Genomic DNA, 20,668 nt, shown 5'->3' on the forward strand with positions numbered 1-20,668 from the left:
ACAAGAACTAATTTCATTAAAATGTTATCCTCTGAAATTGTTTTTTTTATCCAAATTATGTTTCTCTTTATCTTACTATTTTAATAAAATGAGAAAAAATATAAGTATTTATATCTATACGTTTTTCATAAAATGTAAACATTTCTTATAAAAATATACACATTTCTTATAAAGCTATATTATTTATTTCTAAAATGAAAATTTTATACACAATTTTTGCAATTGTTTTTAAGCACATTTAAATATAACATTTAAACTTATAACTCTTTGCATAATTATAATTTCCTTAAAAGATACGATAATAGAGATATTGTATTTAACAAATATGTTTTCGAAGAAACATTAATACATTTTCTATGCCTTTGTTAATCAAAAGACAAATTATAAATTCTTACTACATCTTTCAAGAAATATTACAAATTCTTGTTAAATTCTACAAACAATAGAAATATTATTTGTGTATAAATATAGTTGGAGATTGATAGAAAATTATATTCTACTACTACCATATTATGTTGCCCCTCTTGGTTAATGATATGTGAAAATTCAAGAATTTATAAAATGTGAAAATAAATATGAATATTAATTTTACTACCTTTTAATATGATTGTTTTTTAAAATATTATTATTATTATTATTACTAAATATTGGATTTTTATTTAATTTATTATTTTTTTCAAGACAATTTTTTTTTAACATGTTTCTATTAATAAGAGAACCATGTTTACATGTAACATATTGTTAAAATGTAGCATCAGATATATAGCCACATGGACAACTAATCAACAGTAAACAACAACCAATAGTAGCCAAAACTCTAATATTTGAAATCAGTTGCCTCCAATACCTACAAAAAAATAATCATATACTAATTCATCATATAAGGACAACAACAATTAGGATAAAAATATAAACTCCCAGAAAAAGATGTGGCAGTAAACAAGGCATTGAGGCCCAAAAATAAAAACAAAAGAGATAGATTTGTCTGTGAGCTTGAAGGGAAAAAATTGGTACTAATGTGACGTCCCTGCAAGTAAACAAAAAATTTGATGCAACCCAAATTAATTGAAAGTCCTTTCTTTGAAAATGTCTTAGCAACAACGTTCAATTCCCTATGTAGATGTGAAAAGGTGACTTGTTGGAAAATTCCTCTGATCTTGTTTATTTAATGCATCAAATGGACAAAATGTGGAGGGGAAAAAGTAGTCCCATTATTATTCCAATGTATGGTTATCTGATAATGACCAAAGATATGAAAAACATTGAGGTTCAGTTGCTTCACACAATACAATAAACCCCATAATGCAATAATTTCCACTCTATTAGTGCCATGTTATCCATTCCAACGAAAATGATACATGAGATCTGCGGTAGTAGCAATGCAGACTCCACAATCGCAACATTGATTCTGAGATGCCCCATTGAAATGGTTGATAGGAAAAGATGTGTGTGAGGGTCAAGACTTTATAATATTGTTCATCATGTAACCAGTGGTCCACCGGTATTCACGGTACAAAGCATAGATTTTGGAAGAAATATATTGAATGCTATAACTACGATCATCAAAGATGGGTGTATTACCCACTTTCTAGATTCCCCAACAAATAAGAAAAGGTAGTATGTTTCCAACCTGTGTCGAGATTATCTAGTGTTTGAAGCCCTCCTCAATTGTAGGTAAGTCCCAATTAATATTAATCCTGATATTCTGGGAAACATAAATCCATGTCCCCATAGCATAAGGACACTTGAGGAATAAATGTAGAGTATTCTCATCAGAGCATAAAAAACATAAATCCATGTCCCAAGTTATTATTTTATTCCTACAAACAAGCCAACCAAAGAGAAATATTTTTCTGGGAATAGGCCATGTCCAAACCCTGTCAAACCAACAAATTTCTTATCGACCTCTGAGAGTGTCTGAGATATAATTGTCTATATTGTTGACTAAGTTTTTCCAATTCCTTTTTCCTACCTGCTAGCAAAGACTATCTTTACCTTGATTTAATGAAATGCCAAACATGTGCAATTGTGGTATCTATATATATATATATATATATATATATATATATATATATATATATATATATTCCATCAGACCGAGTTTCCAGGTCCCATTCCCAGATCCTTCACAGTCATCCAGATGGCATATAAGTGTAAGGGATCTAATCCCTTTAGGATATGAGTAATGTAAAAGATGCCCTTTGCATGTAAAAATTCAATGGTTTATATTCGCAGCTTATCTGAGTCCATCATATTATCATAAGTCGAGTCTATGTCTGTCATGATATCTGAACCCGATCTAGTGTACCCCCTGATATTCTCTATAGTCCATCGCATGATCGACATAATACTTTTCCAAATGTATGATCCATTCTTTATGGCAATAACACCCTATCTCAGTCAATCCACAACCCTCCTATTCTTTAAATATTTACCAATAATAATCTTGTTCGAGATACCAGACCCAGAAAATACCTTCCAGAAATTGTTCGACAACAAAGCCCATCTGAAAAATTCAATTCACTTAATACCCCACCCGCCCATGGATGTCCTTATGTAAATATTATCCAAACTAATCAAGAGAATATTCCTACTTTCCAATGGACCAGACCATATAGAATTAGTTATAATTGAAACAATATGTTTTATAACACCTTAGGAATTTTGTAAGTCCACATACGTAATCTAGTTTTGAATTTGTCTATGATCCATTGCCATTCTGCCAGGAGGTATCTATTAGGTTTCATCCTGAAACCCAAATAATTGAAACCTGCTTCAAAAGGGAGTGTCTTGACTCCAAAAATCTCAGAAATCGTCATAACCTGTTCCAACTCATTGGAAGCATATACAAGCTCTAATTTGGAAGAGTTCATTTTTAAACCATAGACATCCCCAAAAGACATGATAATATGTTGTAGATGTGTCTTTTGTTCAATAGAAACCTATCCAAAACATAAAACATAATCCATAAACATTAAATGTGTAATAGATACCTATCTCGTGATTTTAATTCCTTGAAATCTAGACCACATTGTTTTTCCACTAGAATCTGCCTGCTAAGGTGGTCAATGACTAGTAAGAAAAAAAATGGAGATAATGAGCACCCCTTCCGAAGGCCTCTGTATCCACGATGTAGGTTTTTACCCCGTACAAAAATTAACTACGTACGAATTCTAGAACACAGAAAATAAACAATGCGAAAGAATAACACATATACTGTTAGGGTCCCACCCTAACCCCCTTATTTATGTCATGGGATCACGTCATAGTCAAGAGTCAATAAAGCCCATATTAATATTTGTAAGTGGGTAACCCCCAATTAATGACGGGACCACAGATAGTGGCAAATGGGCAGTAGTATTAGATAGATGGTATTAATAAAACCCACGGTATTGGCCTGTGGTATTGCATGTATGAGTCATATATAAAGGATAGAGACTCCCTGCGAGGAGTATCATGTCTTATTTTGTAATCGAGCTCTGCTCTATTGGAGGTTGCCCCCTCGAAGAGGCATGTGAACATTGCTCTTGGAATAATAAAATCATTGCTATTCTGTGTTCTGGGTATCTTTTCTTCGCATATTCTGTGTTCTGGGTATCTTTTCTTCGCATATTCTGTGTTTGGGTATTTCTTTGCAGGTTAAGAGCATAACAAGTGGTATCAGAGCACTTTCCAGGGCTCGGTGGGATCTCCAATTTTTAGCAAAATTTTTTTTTTGGCTAGCGACGTGTTCCGGCGTCTTTAAACCACGGGATCTATCGTTAAGCGCATAAACCTGCGGATTTGGGGAGGCATGCATGCAGGAAATACAAGAGGTGGTCACGTCTGTTGGACTCCCTTGTAACCCCTGTGGGTACCCCTTCGAGTAGTAGCGCATTAGACAGAACCACGCACGGATTGTCTTCCACGTACCCTCTAGGTATATAGGAAGCCCCCTAGGCTCCCTTGAAACCTCGCCATAGATAAACCTTCGGCCGTCTTGTGGCTACAGTACACCGAGAACAGCACTCGGAGAGATTACTCGCCCGTACGATAGGGTAGTCGGGTTATACGGCTAAGGGTACGGTCAATCCTCCTTAGTTAGAGCCCTGAAACATTGGGCCGAGTACTACTGCCAGACCCTTATGTATATTGCGATCTGTAGCACCTGACACTCCTCAAGACCATAGTTCCCTTTCTATCGGGGGATCACACATAATCTATTCCAGATCAGCGGGTGCAAAGAAGGGCAGCAGCAGCAGACATCAGTCTGGCAGCTCCATCAGATCAACAGCAGCAGTTGTTCCACCATTCAGATCTCTCAAATCCACCAGATCGGAGTAGTTGTGAAGGGTTCCTGTACCTGGATATACTTTTCACAGGACTTTTGAAGGCATTGACATTTTTCGGATTTGGTGACCACAGTATTGATCTTCCGGGGCGCTTATTGGTGATCTAGCCCATCAGAATCAGGACAACGAGCTGAGCAAGGTGGTACCATTCAATTTCTTAGTAAAAATTTTTAGGCGGTCCCAAATTTTTCATCAGGTTGGTGTATGGTAGAAACTCGCGCTCAAGCGATGGCTAATGAAAGGATGGAAAAAATTGAAGACCATGTGAACTCCATCCAAACTGCGGTGAATGAAATCCAACATGAGATTAAAGGAATAAGTCTCCAGATACAGAATGCACTCTCGAAGGGCAAGGAGCCAGCCCACGAGGAGGCGTATCATGGCCATGAATACCATGAGGGTGAGTCTAGCCACTCTCCTCACATCTGGCACACCCATCCACCACCCAGTCAGCGACCTCCCAAGTTGGATATGCATAAATTTGATGGGTCTCACACGTCCTCATGGCTAGCACAAATGGAGCAGTATTTCAAATTGAATCATATCCTAGATGAGGGGACTAAGCTTATGGTGGGCACCATGTACTTGGACAATGAACGATGGCAATGGGGGGAATGGCATCAGTGTTGCAATGGAAATTTTCAGACTTGGGCCCAATTTTCCAAAGCTCTTCGAAATCGCTTTGAACAGGAAGACTCTTTTTTGGGGTGTTTCACTAAGCTCCGACAGACGGGTACAGTGGATGAATATATTACCGCTTTTGAAGCCTTAGCCTTCCGCACTAAGGGTCTCACAGATGAGTTCTACATGGAATGCTTTATCAGCGGTCTTAAAGAAGCCATCAAAGCTCAGGTTCTACTCCACCACCCTCCCACGTGGACAAAGGCTTGCCAGGTAGCTCGTAAGGTGGAACGTGCATTAACAGCCCAATCCAGCCGCCCCAACTTCCCCACTAAAGGTCGTCCCCCACAGGCTCCCAACACAACTCAGACACTGAAGATTCAAAAGGTGTCACCTGTGGAAATGGCTGAAAGACGGAAGCAAGGACTATGTTACTACTGTGATGAAAAATATTCCCTGGGTCATAAATGCAAGGAGCCCAAGTTTTTTCAAATAGATGCCACTGACTACAGCTCCACTGAGGAAGATCCACCACTTGAGGAACCAGAGGTGATCGAAGAAGATAACCAAAAGGAGATTGTACCTAACGACCCAATTATTTCGCTAAATGCATTGGCAGGAATTTCTTCCCCTCAAACTCTCAAAATCAGGGGTTTTCTTAAACATCGCCCAGTAGTAGTCTTGATTGATAAAGGAAGTACCCATAATTTCATCCATCAAAAGATCGCTGAAGCAACGCATTGTTTTGTCCCGGCAGTTTCTAACTTCCAAGTCCAAATTGCAGATGGGGGCACAATGAAATGTGAAGGCCGCTGTGAAAATGTCAAACTTAAAATGGGGGATTATCAGTTGAAAACCCACATGTTTGCGATACACATGGGGGGTTGCGACATTGTCCTAGGCGCGAAATGGCTCCGCACTCTTGGGCCAATCACAATGGATTTCCAGGAGTTATATATGAGTTTTAAGCAAAACAACTCCACACATACCCTCTGTGGACTACAGGCGGGAGCCCCCTCTATCATCAGCTGGCATAGGATGGAAAAATTGTTAAAAAAGGGCCATCATGGAGTGGTAGCTCAATTTAATGCCATCCAGGTAGTCGAAACCATGTCTCTGCCAATTCATCCTGAGATGCAACAGATTTTAAATAAACATCGGACGGTCTTTGACAAGCCTCATGAGCTTCCACCCTCACAAGGGGAACATGATCATAGCATCACATTGGTTCCAGGGGCCCAACCCCCAAATGTGCGGCCATACAGATATCCGTTCACCCAAAAGAATGAAATAGAAAAAATCATCAAGGAATTGTTGGAAGCAGGTGTCATTCGTCCCAGCATTAGTCCTTATTCATCCCCAGTGGTCATGGTCCTCAAAAAAGATGGGGAGTGGTGGATGTGTCCCGACTTCAGGGCCCTCAATAAGTTAACAGTCAAAGATAAATTTCCCATCCCGGTGGTTGACGATTTGCTGGACGAACTCAATGGGGCTCAATTCTTCACTAAGTTGGATCTTCGCTCAGGCTACCACCAAATTCGCATGAAGGAAGTCGACATTCCCAAGACGGCTTTTAGAACTCATGAAGGCCATTATGAGTTCCTGGTCATGCCATTTAGTCTCTGTAATGCCCCCTCTACTTTTCAGAGCCTTATGAATCACCTCCTCAAACCATATCTTAGAAAATTTGTCCTTGTCTTCTTCGATGACATCCTCATCTATTGTGGCACTTGGGTGGCACATCTTCAGCATGTAGATCTACTCTTGCAACTACTCAGCAAGCATAAATTATTTGTCAAGATGTCTAAGTGTTCGTTTGGCATGGAAGAAGTTGAGTATTTGGGCCACATTGTGGGGCGGGAAGGTGTCAAGGTGGACCCCAAAAAGATCCAGGCAATGCAAGAATGGCCTCAACCTAAGACCTTGAAAAGCTTGAGAGGATTTTTGGGTCTCACAGGCTATTATCATAAATTTGTCCGCAACTATGGCCGCATAGCAAAGCCACTCACTCAACTTCTAAAGAAAAATTCCTACTTCTGGAACGAGGAAGCACAACAGGCATTTACTGCTCTCAAAAACGCCATGTGTTCCACTCCCGTCTTAGCACTACCTGACTTCACCAAATCCTTTGTCATTGAATGTGATGCTTCGGGTACAGGTATTGGAGCGGTCTTAATGTAGGAAGGGTGACCATTGGCCTTCGCCAGCCAACAACTCAGTGGGAGGAATCTGGGCCAATCTACCTACGAGAAGGAAATGATGGCCAGCTTACACGCAGTCGAGACCTGGCGACCTTACCTATTGGGACAATGTTTCCAAATCCGCATAGATCATCACAGTCTTAAATATTTTTTGGAGCAACGCCTATCCTCCCCACAACAAAATAAATGGATAGCCAAAATGCTGGGATATGCTTATGAGATCATTTACAAGAAAGGGAAAGACAATAGTGTAGCAGATGCATTGTCGCGCCAATTTGAGGAGGAAAGTACTCTGCTCGCAATTTCCCTCCCCATTCCCGACTGGATTGAAGAGGCTCGCAGGGAATGGTTTTCACACCCCGGGCTCTCCCAACTCATTTCTCAATTGCAGGTAGATCCTAATTCCAGCAAGGGCTACTCGTGGAAGAATGATATTCTTCGCTACAGGGACAGAGTCGTAATATCACCAACATCCACCCTCAAAAGTCGCATTTTGGCAGAATTACACTCATCTCCCATTGCAGGACATTCGGGCTTTCAGAAGACGTATGCTCACACCAGAAGATCATTTTTTTGGACCGGCATGAAAAAGGACATCCTTACTTTCGTAGGAGAATGTGATATCTGTCAACGCCACAAAGGGGAAACCGTCAATACGCCAGGCACATTACAACCATTGCCCATTCCGACATCAATTTGGACAGAGGTTTCCATGGATTTCATTACAGGTCTTCCAAAGTCTGGGAACAAGTCAGTCATCATGGTGGTTGTGGACCGACTGTCGAATTATGCTCATTTCTGCGCCCTAACCCAACCGTTTACACCAACTTTGGTTGCTCAATATTTCATGGATCAGATCTTCAAATTGGATGGCATGCCCACTTCTATTGCGTCCGACCGCGACCCGATCTTCACCAGTAATTTTTGGCAGGAACTCTTTAGAACACAAGGCACTCAACTCAAACTCAGTACTTCATATCATCCGCAAACAGATGGTCAAACCGAAGCCTTCAACAAATGTCTAGAAACCTACCTTAGGTGTTTCACTTCAGAAAAGCAACACCTTTGGGTACAGTGGTTATTTTGGCTGAATGGTGGTATAACACCAACTATCATGCCACCACCAAAATGACTCCCTATGAAGCAGTCTATGGTCAACTTCCGCCTTCCCCTACTTTTTATCTCACGGGGTGCTCCAAAGTACAAGCCGTGGATCAACTCCTACAACACCGCGCAACCATGCTCGCCCATCTTCGCGAGAATCTTCATCAAGCTCAGAACCGCATGAAGCAACAGGCTGACCAACATAGCTCAGAGCGCCAAACAATGTAAACTTTGAAACGGAACTATAAACTCAAAACGGGAACTCTGGCCCAAAAACCCCAAAAAAACCACAAAAACAGTGCTAAAAACGAAAAGTGTGTATACTGGAACGATGTTTTTTTTTTTTAGGTGTCAATTTTGCGGCTGTTTTAAAAATGGCAGTGACTACGAAATTTTCTACGAAATTTTCTACGAAATTTTCCTGCAAAATATAGCTTCAGAACGAAAGTGTTGATAGTGGAATAATGATTTTTTTTTTTAGGTGTCAATTTTGCTGCTGTTTTAAAAATGGCAGTGACTACGAAATTTTCTACGAAATTTTCCTGCAAAATATAGCTTCATAACGAAAGTGTTGATACTGGAATAATGATTTTTTTTTTAGGTGTCAATTTTGCGGCTGTTTTAAAAATGGCAGTGACTACAAAATTTTCTACGAAATTTTCCTGCAAAATATATATCTAATTTGGTATTGCATTGTAGATATTTAAACAATAAAATTTATCAGACCTCCAAACATGCTATCGTGAAACCTTGAACCCCTTGTGCCCATTCCAAACCCACCCATACCCCCAAACGGGCTTGAATCACCAAAAAACTCAGCAAATATGTCTTCGGCATTTCTTGGATTAAACCTCACATTCGACCCACCTCCACCAGAGAAGGACGATGCCCCAGGTGGAGGAACCTGCCCCTTCAATCCCTCTTCTCCATATTGGTCATAAATTGCACGCTTTTGGGGATCGCTAAGAACCTATGATCAATAGAAATCGAAACTTTAAGCAACATTCTCACTGATTAATCGTGAATAATGGAAGAAGCAGGCTAATTCTCATGAAACGAAACTATGATACGGTCTAAATTTTTTTGCATCTAAATTACTCAAATCACAGATATTACAAAAACATTTAACTGAAATTGAAGCAGGTGGGTATGACAAACAGAAAAAACATACACAATTTCTGATACAATCACCTGCTTCGATACTTAAATAAAAAAATGCACATTCTTATGTGCTCAAAATAAATGTAATAGAAGACAGTACCAATGCAAGGTGATTGGTACCCTTTATATATATATATATTGAAAACTCATTTTAAATTATAAAAATCAAATTTTAAAATTTCCCGTAATGTTATGTACTCATTAAAAACCCATTTTAAATTATAAAAATTACAGATTTAAACAAACAAACAAAAAATTCCAAATCCAAAACAATAACACAACTCCAGATGTATAGAATTTGTTGATTGAGCTATACAATTTGTCAATTTTCCAAAACATTTATTAGAAATGACGTTAGTTTACCGTGTTTAAATTTCCCTTCATTTCGTTTGGAATTCGGTGGTTATATTGCTTAAAATTATTCAGTTTTAAAGGTCAAACCTATTAAAAATACAAATTTCGATTACATGAGTTCAATTAAAACGGTCTGGAAAATAATGTCTAGAAAATAATTACTGCATTAAGTTGTACAATCTCGCTAATTAAAATGTACCTTTCCATAAAAATATAGAAAACCTTCAATTTAAACTAGCATATAAGAACAATCCATTATCACTGGCTTGTTATCCTTGGTATATCACGACTGTCTGTTAGTGAGGTCCTTCGCGATTCGAAGCTCCATCGGATTTGGAACGTTCATCCATTCTTTTGTTACATAAGCTCGATCGGATTTGGAAGGTTTGTATGGTCGAATCCAGTTGATTTGCAGCAAAAGACACCCTTGATCACTTGGCTTAGGTAAGCAATTTTTTGCCATACATACTGTAAGAGTAAGGTCGTCGTGAAAGAAATCCTTTCGCCTGTGTGTATCTTCTTCTTCCCAAGATTGATATCATTTTGATTCTCGAACGACTTATTTGCATATATGCAGCAACTGAGACCCACAGCGCCACCCCGGGCCGCCCCGCCCCGCCCGACCGGCGGGTCGATTCCGGGAATCGACCCGCCGCCGGTCAGGCGGGAAGGGGCGGCCCGGGGGTGGCACTGCGCAGATCTAGACACGCAGGCGGGAAGGGGCGGCCCGGGGTGACACTGCGCAGATCTAGACAGGTAGCGCCACCCCCGGTCGGGCGGGCGCCACCCCGGGCCGCCCCGCCCCGCCGCCGGGGCGGGGCGGCCCGGGGGTGGCGCTGCACGGAGATGGGAGAGAAAGGCACTGTGTTTGACTGGTTGATGTTAGAAGACGATCCCAACTGCTGTTGTTCACCTGCACCAGTCGAGGCACCATACGAATCTCTGATATTCTCAAGCTGAACAACAATTTCCTCCATTTGCGGTCTGTCATCCCTCTCTGACGCCAGGCATCTGACGGCCAATTCTGCAGCTGCACTCACCATGACCTTTACTTCATGATTCACTTCAATCTCCAGCAGCGGTCTACTAGTTCATCCAAAGCCCCTTCTTGAATCTTGGTTATGGCTAAGTTAGCAAGGTTTATTTCCCTTCTGTTCCGATTTATGTCCATCGCTATTTTGGCAGAGATAATCTCCACCAAAACGACCCCGAAGCTGTAGACGTCGGATTTCTCGGTCAGCTGATAGCACTGATAATACTCTGGGTCAACATACCCTGGTGTGCCTTGTGGGATAGTAGTGACATGAGAGGCATCTACAGGTACAAGCCTGCAAAGTCCAAAATCAGCCAACTTGATATCCAAATTCTCTTCCAAGAGAATATTAGAGGATTTCACATCTCTGTGGAATATAGGTGGATCAAGGCCATGAAGAAAAGCCAAGGCCTGGGCAGTTTGAATAGCAATGTTCAAGCGGGCATTCCATGGTAATCCCTTGGGGTTTTTGCGGTCGCCATGAAGATGATCGTCTAGGGTCCCATTTGGGACAAATTCGTATACGAGCAGCAGCTCTGGACCATCTGCAGAGGTGCAGCCATAAAGACGAACAACGTGTGGATGATTCAATGTCGAAAATATCTTCACCTCATTGATGAACTGCTCGAGTCTCCTAGAGTTATCCTGGAAAAGTCTCTTCACGGCCACAGTTCGTCCGTCCCAAAGTTTACCCAGATACACCGACCCGAACCCTCCGACGCCAAGTTCGTTGTCCTCGTGGAAGCAATTTGTAGACTGACGAAGTGCTTCGTAAGAGAATATAGGCAAATTGTCTATCTCATGCCCAGGTAAATGTGTAGGAACAACACCACTGGGAGGAGGCTTTCTGTTTTTCTGATAACACGCTAAGGACAGTAGAACCGCTATCAGCGCAACTCCCACGAAGCAACAACCTGTGGTGGAATTTAGAGATTGATATCAATGTAATCCTGGACCCCGAATAGAATAAAGAAAAACAATTCACCGCAGGGGTTAAAGCGGATAAAAATATTTGGAAGAAATCATAAATTTACCTATTAGAATGGCAAAGTTGTAATTTCCACGACCTGTAACGTGGACACAACACACAGTTATGATAAGTAACAGAAATTATTCACATATACATATAATAAGATCTTGTTTTAGATGTTTGAGTTCAGTACACCCATTGATATTAATATTGGAAGCTTCAAATGAGAGGGACAAAGATCGGCCATATACTACCCTAAATTACTTGGGATCACACAGGAAATTCTAGTTGCAAGTAGTTTTGCAAAAGGTTAAAATAAAACATACCATGGCCGGAGCATTTGTGAGTATGGGGTCCGTCCTCGCAATAGCAGAGGAATGGCAAATTAGTTGAGTCCAAATTGTTGTAACCGCATATTCCTCCAGTTGCTTCACATGAGTTGCAGCTGTTATCTCTCTATGTATCAGTGGAAACAAATTTCGTTATTCCGACCTCAACATCAACTTGTTCTATAGAACATCCCGGGATCGATGAATGACCTGAGCTGTAGAATTTGTAATAGACAGTAGCATTACATTTCCAGAGTTTCCGTCCATTGGAGTCGAATGCATTCTGAAATGATATAGTACACCGGTACACGCCTAGAGTCATGTTCTCTTTACCCGAAATTTTGAAGCGGTCGTCCCCATATTCTGAGAGCGGTATCTGAGCGGTATCTGAGGATAATTACTGCGATGATTAAAAAAATTGCAATTCTTGCCCCTGGCAATAACGAAGCTGCTACCATAAAACCTTAGTATTGTGTAACTCCGGCCATGAATCTCGATAATTGGACTTGAATTTTGTACACAGTTGATCTGAAACTTAGGGTGACCACATCCACGGTTTCCTACACCGAAGGGATACCTTATATCCATACTCCCGCATTTACTAGTATTTTTGCAATACTGATATTGCCTGTCCAAACATAACGAGTAGGGGAATAGAGAGGCACAACAGGCAGTAAGGACAAGGAAGACGAGGTGTGGAGGCTGGGAAGGAAGAAAGCGAGCAAGATATAATTCCATCGATGATAAGCATAGAAATGGCGTTGGCAAAACAATAATGATCCACCCACAGCAACATATTACTCACCAATGAAGCATAGGTAGCGTTAATTAATTCGATATTGTCTATACAAATAACTGAATCATTTAAATTAGTGGTTACCATAAATGTCAAATATTTAAGTTTGTTTCAGCGCTCTGACCAAATGAGTCGGTAGTCATAATTAATAATGTCAACGGTTAAGTTTAAAAGAAAAGATCAGTAGAAGATGCCGTGAAAATCAAGTGTTGGTATTTTTTCTATTTTAATAGATGTTTCGACGCTCTGCGGAAATTTTTAACAGCTTCGTTATTGAGAATTTTTTTGAAAATTAAGATTTGGTGGGTTTTCTTAAAAATTTATGATTATAGCCGAGTTTTCGTAAGAAAGAAGTTATTGTAATGGCATTTAGGCCCGCAGCGCCCCGCCCCGCCCCGCCCGACTAGCGGCGGGTCGATTCGTCGATTCCCGGAATCGACCCGCCGCCGGTCGGGCGGGGCGGGGCGGCCCGGGGGTGCCTGTAACACCTTCCTGTGCGGATTGCGAGGATTAAATTAAATATGTGTGCCTGTAACAGTACAGTAAAACCTGGAAGAAGCGCAGTGTTAGGTAGGGGTATTGCGCAACACATCAGAAAGCCAGAAGCAAAGGCGGTGACAACCCTAACAACCTTACCTGCAATAATATCAGTAATTGATTTAGTCATCGCGGTGCTAAATGAAAATACGGGCGTTTTGGTTTCTGTCTGTGCTTGTAGGGTTAGAGATTCAAATCCCTCTGCAACCATGGTGTTTGAATTTGATTTGTGTGTCTAGGAACGGTTGCTCTAAATAATTTGGGGTCTTTCTGTTGGATTGTTGTATTGATATATGGAGTGGACTGGACGAATGAATATCAGGAACTCGTGGAGAAAAGAGGGTGGAAATGGAAATTTGGGACTATTTAAACTATTAAATGGACGTTGCCTGAGCTTCTACGAAGATTGAGACTAAATCATGTACGTTATTTGTTATTTTTCTCCTTCCACTTCACATTAATGTATATATATGATTTAAGATTTTAATTCCGACAAACAAGACAAATGATTTCTTTCTTCATCTGAGTTATGCATTTTAATTCCGAAAAACATGATTTTTTTTCATGAGTTGATATAGCTGATGAGTGTAAAAGAAGGGAATTATACTTAAATTTTCTTTAAAGGACTTACATAAATAGCTTTAATGCAACCAGCATTAAAGGTGTATATTTTTAATAAAAAAAAATGCAATAACAAACATGATTTTACCTAAAGACTCACTAAAAAAGTTCTCAGTATTTTTTTTATTCATAAATAACCAATTTATTTATGTTGAATTTCAATATAACCATAATTTCTTAACTGAAATTATAATACCATAGACCAAACCACCATACATCACAAAATTGTTAAAAACAAAAAAATTCAAAAACTACAACAGGTGGAGTGGTTGACCCCCTGTAACTCCGTACTGCGCCAGATGCAAGATACAATACATCGATGTAATCGCTACTTCCTGTGGGTGGCGAGGAGAACATGTTTTTGTGGCTAGTGAAAATCCCAGTTTTTTTTGAAAACATTTGGTTCTTTTTGTCAATTAACTCATAAAAATTTAAACCAAAAATACATCACAAAGAAATTCTTAACAATACACCCATTTACTATCCATCCAAAACCCCTACACTAAAAGAGTTAAACTTCATTCAAACATTTTTATAATTGACCCAGCAGCTGCTGCAACTATAATAGGAGGGAAACAAATGCTGAACATAATTGACACACTGTTTTAGTTTATGACATCTAAAACATCAACATGAGGTTGAGTAGGTCTGCCGATTACGATCATCGTGGCCCTGGAAAGACCTGGCACATGATCAGAAATTCGAAACTTGGATGGTAATCTGGAATGAAATTGGTTTCACGAGCCTGCCTCTCACTAAATTGGCTATTTATTAGGTTGGGTTGATGACTCCATTATCGAGCTCAAGGATTTCATCTCTAAATGCAAAATAAGGTGCCTTTTCAAGTGCTTTATTTAGTAATCCATTAACTGTTTAATTTTGTTAGCTTTTTCTTAAAATTATCTCTCATATTTTGATTTTAATGGTTCTTTATGAATTGGTGAGTGATAACATTTTTATTGTTTATTATTTTGATATTTTGATTTTTTGTTGAGTAGCTCATGAAAAAATTTGATTTTAATTGTACGAGCAAGTAGATCATCTGATAAGCCAGGGAAGGCTCGTTAGGATTGAGTGACATCATAATCGTGGGGTACAAAACTTTGTGCTAAATAGCCACGACAATATATGTGCAGTCACACGATGCGAATTCATTAGATAAATTATTTTTTATGGTTAGTTTTGGCAAAACAATAATGTTGGTCTTACACATGGTTGATGAATATTAAAGTTTTGTGTATCACATTGTTTAGGTTACTAAATGAGGTTAGATTTAAGTTAATCATTATTTTTGAAAAAAAAATAGTTATTATTATCTTTTTGACATGAAATTCATAAAAAAAACTATTATTTGACCATTTTTAGTTAATATTTTTGTATAAAAATTGTGATTTTGACATGTTAATTCTAGCAAAAAATTATCAAAACGTTTAGTTTTTTTGTTATATTTATGTTAAAAATGGTTATTTTTTATGTCCATTGTTAAAAAATGTTGTTTTTTAGAAACAATTATTTCATGTGGATTGAAAAATTAATTAAGGATGTCTAAATATGTAGATTATCTAAAATTCAAACTATTGACTTTCTAATTTAAAAACGCAAAACAATAAAAACCCCACTAAAAAAAAAAATTAAGATAGAGAACAAGAAAATATGAATACAATGACGACTTCAAAAACTATCAAATTTAGAAAATAATTTTTTACATTTCCCACACTAGAAAATTTAAAGTCAAAAAATAGGTCTTTTAAAAAAATGGTGTGATGCAAAATACTCACTTTTTAAAATCAGGATGAAAATCACTACCATTCACTACCATTCTAAAACTTAATGCACATGAAAAAAATTAAAGTTCCAAAAACCATGTTCTAAAAAAAACATGTCTATTCTGCATCACCACTTTTGAAAATCGGGTCATTTTTTTGCCACCTCTACAAAACAGGTAACAGCATCAGTTCTCGTTTCAAAGTTTACATTGTTGCCAATTTCAAGAAGGGGATCAGGTCTTTTTGAGGCTGCAACCATATAAGCAAACATCACTCAAAGATAAGGGTTGTCAAAAGCTCTCTCCAAAATTCTACGGACCATACCAAGTACTTCAGCGCATTGGAGAAGTGGCTTACAAGTTGGCTTTGCCACCTACAGCAAAAATCCACACAGTTTTCCATGTATCATGCCTCAAGGAAGTGATTGGGAACAATTGCCGAGTTCAAACCAGTCTACCTGAATTGGACGAAGAAGGGTCAATCTGGCTTCAACCAAAACAGGTTCTAGACACAAGGGACAAGCACCTACGCGGCCGCATGATTAAGGAAGTCCTCGTCAAATGGAAAGACACCTCTCTGGAAGATGCAACTTGGGAACCAGCCACTATTCTTCAGTAGTTTCTGCAGCTTCAGCCTTGAGGACAAGGCTAGTGGTGGGCTCCAGTATTGTAGCAATAATGCTACAACTCCTGGAACTCCCTTCTTTAATTTTATCAACCCGTAGTTCGTAACAAACTTGGAAGCGACGCTGCTGTATGCACAAGTACTAGCTCTTGCCGCAGCTGTCACTTGGTCAGCTGGCACAAGTCCACTAGGAGTTTAAACCAACTTCTATGAGCTCTTGGAAGAAGCTTTTTAATTGATGGATGAAAGCTAACTCGAAGGAAGCTAATCTAATTGCAAAAAGAAACTGAAAGCCAAAAAGAAACGCAAACCCTAGCAAACCCTAATTCTACCAGCTAGTCCTACTGACGCAAAGGAGAGCATGCAAACTACTGAAAGGGATGCCATTACTTCTATGAAGGTGAAATACATGTGTCTAGACTACCTCTGTCTGAAGAAAACATATTTTTGTATTTTTGATTAAATTGTTGGAATTATCATGCATGTGCTTTTAACTATTTTTGACTGTGCAGAGGTGGATCAAGGAGGAGAAACGCTTGGAAGAGATCGGGAAGGTTCGGAGAGGGTCTAAGGGGTCACCAACACCCTTCCAGAGAGTTTTACAAAGTTTGGCTATCAAGAGACCTCATTCGTGAGCTTCTACAGGAAGTCTGCAGGGGTTCTACATGATGTTTAGGATTTCTACAGGATGTTCTGTAATTTTTCTACAGGATGTCTAGTAATGGAATTTTGGATCATGGATGGAGGGAAAAAGGTGGAGGAATGAGTATGGAGGCGAAATAGGGGTGTAGGGGAGTTCAAGACTTGGAGGATGGAGTTGAGGAGAAGGTGTAGATGGATGGACTTGTTCCAAGAAGGCTGGAATAATGTTGCACAAAAGGTAGGGTTATGAGGGCAATGTGGCAACGTGAGGCAAGAAACCAAGTGAGGAGATGGAGAAGATGGGTTTGAGGGAGTCTGGGCAGATAGAGAAGTGGTATAGGTGCTCTGCAATTTGTGTTTCCAACTGAACCAACAAAGACATGCAAGAAAACAAAGATCTAGTTATGCTACCCTAATATGATCTAGCTAACAGTAACAAGAATGGACAGTAGATTTATTTGCAAGGAAACCATGTATATTAACTGTGCAATGAAGCATTCAAAGATCTGAACATGTAACCAACTTCTGCAAATGAAAACCAAACACTAATGATTGCATGGCAAAGCAAAGTCAATGTTTTTGTGGGCAGCAAAGTCATCCTAGTCACAGCTCCTGATCCCACTGAGGGAGAGGTGAAACCACAGATGCTTGAGCCCTTTTTCCAAGGATCCTTTATGTTATTAACCTATCAAACCAATCTGAATATGAAAATCTGCTTTAATCATCAAAAGCAACCTAAATAACAAAACAAGATTTAGATCTAAATGGCAGATTTTATTCTAAGAATGCAGCAAAGACACATGAAAGTAAATAGAGGTACTGGGCGCTTGAGATGGGCCCAACCCCAAGAGTTACAGCCTCCTAAGAGAGATTTAGAGCTGGTGCAAAGCTGGATTCATCTTTATTGAGCAAGAAAAGAAGAGTTACATCAAAACTGTCCACAAGGAGAACTTGAAAATGAGCTGACAGCAAAACTAATTTATTGCCTAAAAATCGAACTACAAAATGACTACAACAAGACTATGAAATGAATAACTACCAGCTACAAAATGACTAACCACTAGCTAACCAAAATGAGGCCCTAAGACTTCTTATTTATACAAATTGAGGACCCCAACATTCCTCCTAAAATTTAGGGACTCGGCTGCCCAAAACTTGTAGTTAACAGCAGTCCTACTTGACTTGCTTGGCTGCCCTTGTGCTCATTGATTTGGTGGCCTTTGAACTCGGAGCTGATGGTGGAGAATTCGAGGTAAGGGCCCATAAATGAAGGGGACACCTTCCTACAAATCCTCTCCCTTGTTCTCCCACGAATTTGGCTGCCAAGTGCTCATTAAGACCTTCAATTTTGTCTCCAAATTGACCAAAAAGGCTACACAAAGCACCCATTAGACTTGTTGGCATAATGACTAACCAAATTCACTCTATTAGCATAAATATAATCAAAAACATGCAATAAACTAATGAGAATGGTGGATTAAGTCAAATTAAGAGGTTGAATGAGCCCAAATAATTATCCATTTTTGGGGCTCATCATCACCACCCTACTGAAAGTGTTGCTCATCCTCTGAGCAACCAATCTCTCTCCTCATCTTTGATGGCCCTAGTGGCCTCCTTTTCATGCCAAGCTTCTGAAGTGATGTCCTCTTCTCTATCATGAAACCATGCTTTTCTCTTTGCTTCTTCCCACTGCCTGCTCCTTTTCCTAGTGAATTCTCAGCCTTGGTATGAGTGTGCAAGTATATGCAATCATATGAAAGGAGATGAAACCAGTGGATGATGGAAGAAAAGAGTGGTTGCATGTCTCCTCAACAGTCTTCAAGCTTCAAATCCCTCTCCATAATTGATTCTAGCCTACCCAAAGGCTTCTACAGGATGTTTCTGGTAAAAATACAGAACTTCCTGTAGAAAGTCCTGTAGCTGAGTTCTGGCTTCCTGTAGAAACAGACAGCACCACTGTATCCTGCTTGGCTGTGGGTGATTTTCCTTTCAGCTTGGCTGTGGCTACCTTAGAGGTGCCCTCACTGACATGGACTTTTTCAGTCCTTTCCATTCTACTCTGTAGTCTTTTCTCCCTGGGTGTTAGTGTGGTTTTGTCCCCCTCTGTTTTGGCAGCTTGGTTTAATGCCAATGTTCCAATCACTGATGTTGTTGGATACATATGCAGGGTTGTGCTTTCTGGGCTTGTGACCAACTTGTCATCATTTTCCTTGCCCCATAGTACAATATACAGTCATGCTATTACTAGAATCGCTCCCAGCAGACTTCCCAGATAATATTTCACATGAAGGATAACTGTTCCAACACTGCAAAAATTATGGTTGAAGTTGGATTGAACATTGCAGCAAAGACAGGTCCCTTCAGACGGATACAGTAAGTCTGTACAAAGAAGGCAAATGCAAAGCATAATACTCTGTTGTGGGGGAAAGTATCCAACTCGGAATGACCCTAACCCACTCTAAGGGTGACAGTTCCTTAGCAACAGCTGAAAGCAAAGCTATCTAAAGTTACTTCTTTATGACATGCAAGAGATAAAAGGAAGAGATCCACTTACCGATGTCTTGCGCAAATGGCCGATCCAACCTCCTCTATTTGCCGCTTGCTCCCAGCTCCAAGTCTTTTCATGGGCCCAGCTACACGAGATCCTGCAAATAAGACAAGAAAGGAAACTACAAGAAGCATGCATTCATAATCGATTCAAGGATTACCATAAATCAAATACGCAAGTAAGACAATACACCATTGAAACACATGCGAATAGAAGAACCTCAAATGCTTTATTAATATAAGGAAGTAAGGTTCAGGCGGTGATACAACCATAAGAGGTCCAATCCAGCATCACCTTCCCGACAGAGAGAAATCTCTTCTTCACCTCCCTCAAGCAATCACCCAATGCTCACAACTGTAAACCAACAGCAATTCTTTGCACTAAATTCCGGCCTCCAGATCCCATGGGATGAGATCCTTATATAGAGTTTTGGAGTGAAGATAAGTCAGCTGGATGTGTGACTTGTTGTCCTCTTCAACTCCAGTTGTTCTTCAGTCCTTGAGTCCACTCGGAGTTTCTACCTTCCACTTGGAGTTTTAGAACCTCTTAACTCATCATTAGGCGAATCTTCTGATCCAAGTGTCAATTTGGAAGCTTCCTGGGCACTGGCACATTGAGAAAAGATTCCTCCACATGTCAAAGTATGCCCAGCGCAGGTAGCCTTTGTTGCACTTGCTATGCAGCGCAGGTACACCATAGAGCTTTTGACATTCAGCGCAGGTGCTCAGTGGAGCAGTTGACATGATCCAAAATTGCCCTGTTTTTGAGTGTTTTTTAGTGGAGAACTGATTTGCAGTGCTGTGGTTTGCTGACCTTGTTCCTCTAAGGGTAAGAACAACATGTTTAGGGACTTTGGATCCCTCAGATTATTGCCATTTCATGCTCCATGCTGTAAGGCACAAAAATGTCTATAACAGTTGCCCCCTAAAGTATGAGGTCGTTTATCGGGTGAAATGCTTTATTAGGAGGATCCGAAGTTCATTCAATCGTCGGGAGGTGACCTGTAACAAAATACAATACAATACATTAT

The 20,668-nt window shown here is 39.8% G+C and overlaps 1 pseudogene; it reads right to left on the bottom strand.

Annotated features, from left to right (window-relative positions):
* Positions 1 to 10,431: 10,431 nt before the first annotated feature.
* Positions 10,432 to 11,729, bottom strand: LOC149173668 (LEAF RUST 10 DISEASE-RESISTANCE LOCUS RECEPTOR-LIKE PROTEIN KINASE-like 1.4 pseudogene; annotated as a pseudogene).
* Positions 11,730 to 20,668: the final 8,939 nt, after the last annotated feature.

Source organism: Pinus tabuliformis, chromosome 4_2 (assembly GCF_031772625.1).
Source record: "Pinus tabuliformis cultivar Carrire ecotype Pingquan chromosome 4_2, CPIR1, whole genome shotgun sequence".
Lineage (NCBI taxonomy): Eukaryota > Viridiplantae > Streptophyta > Pinopsida > Pinales > Pinaceae > Pinus > Pinus tabuliformis.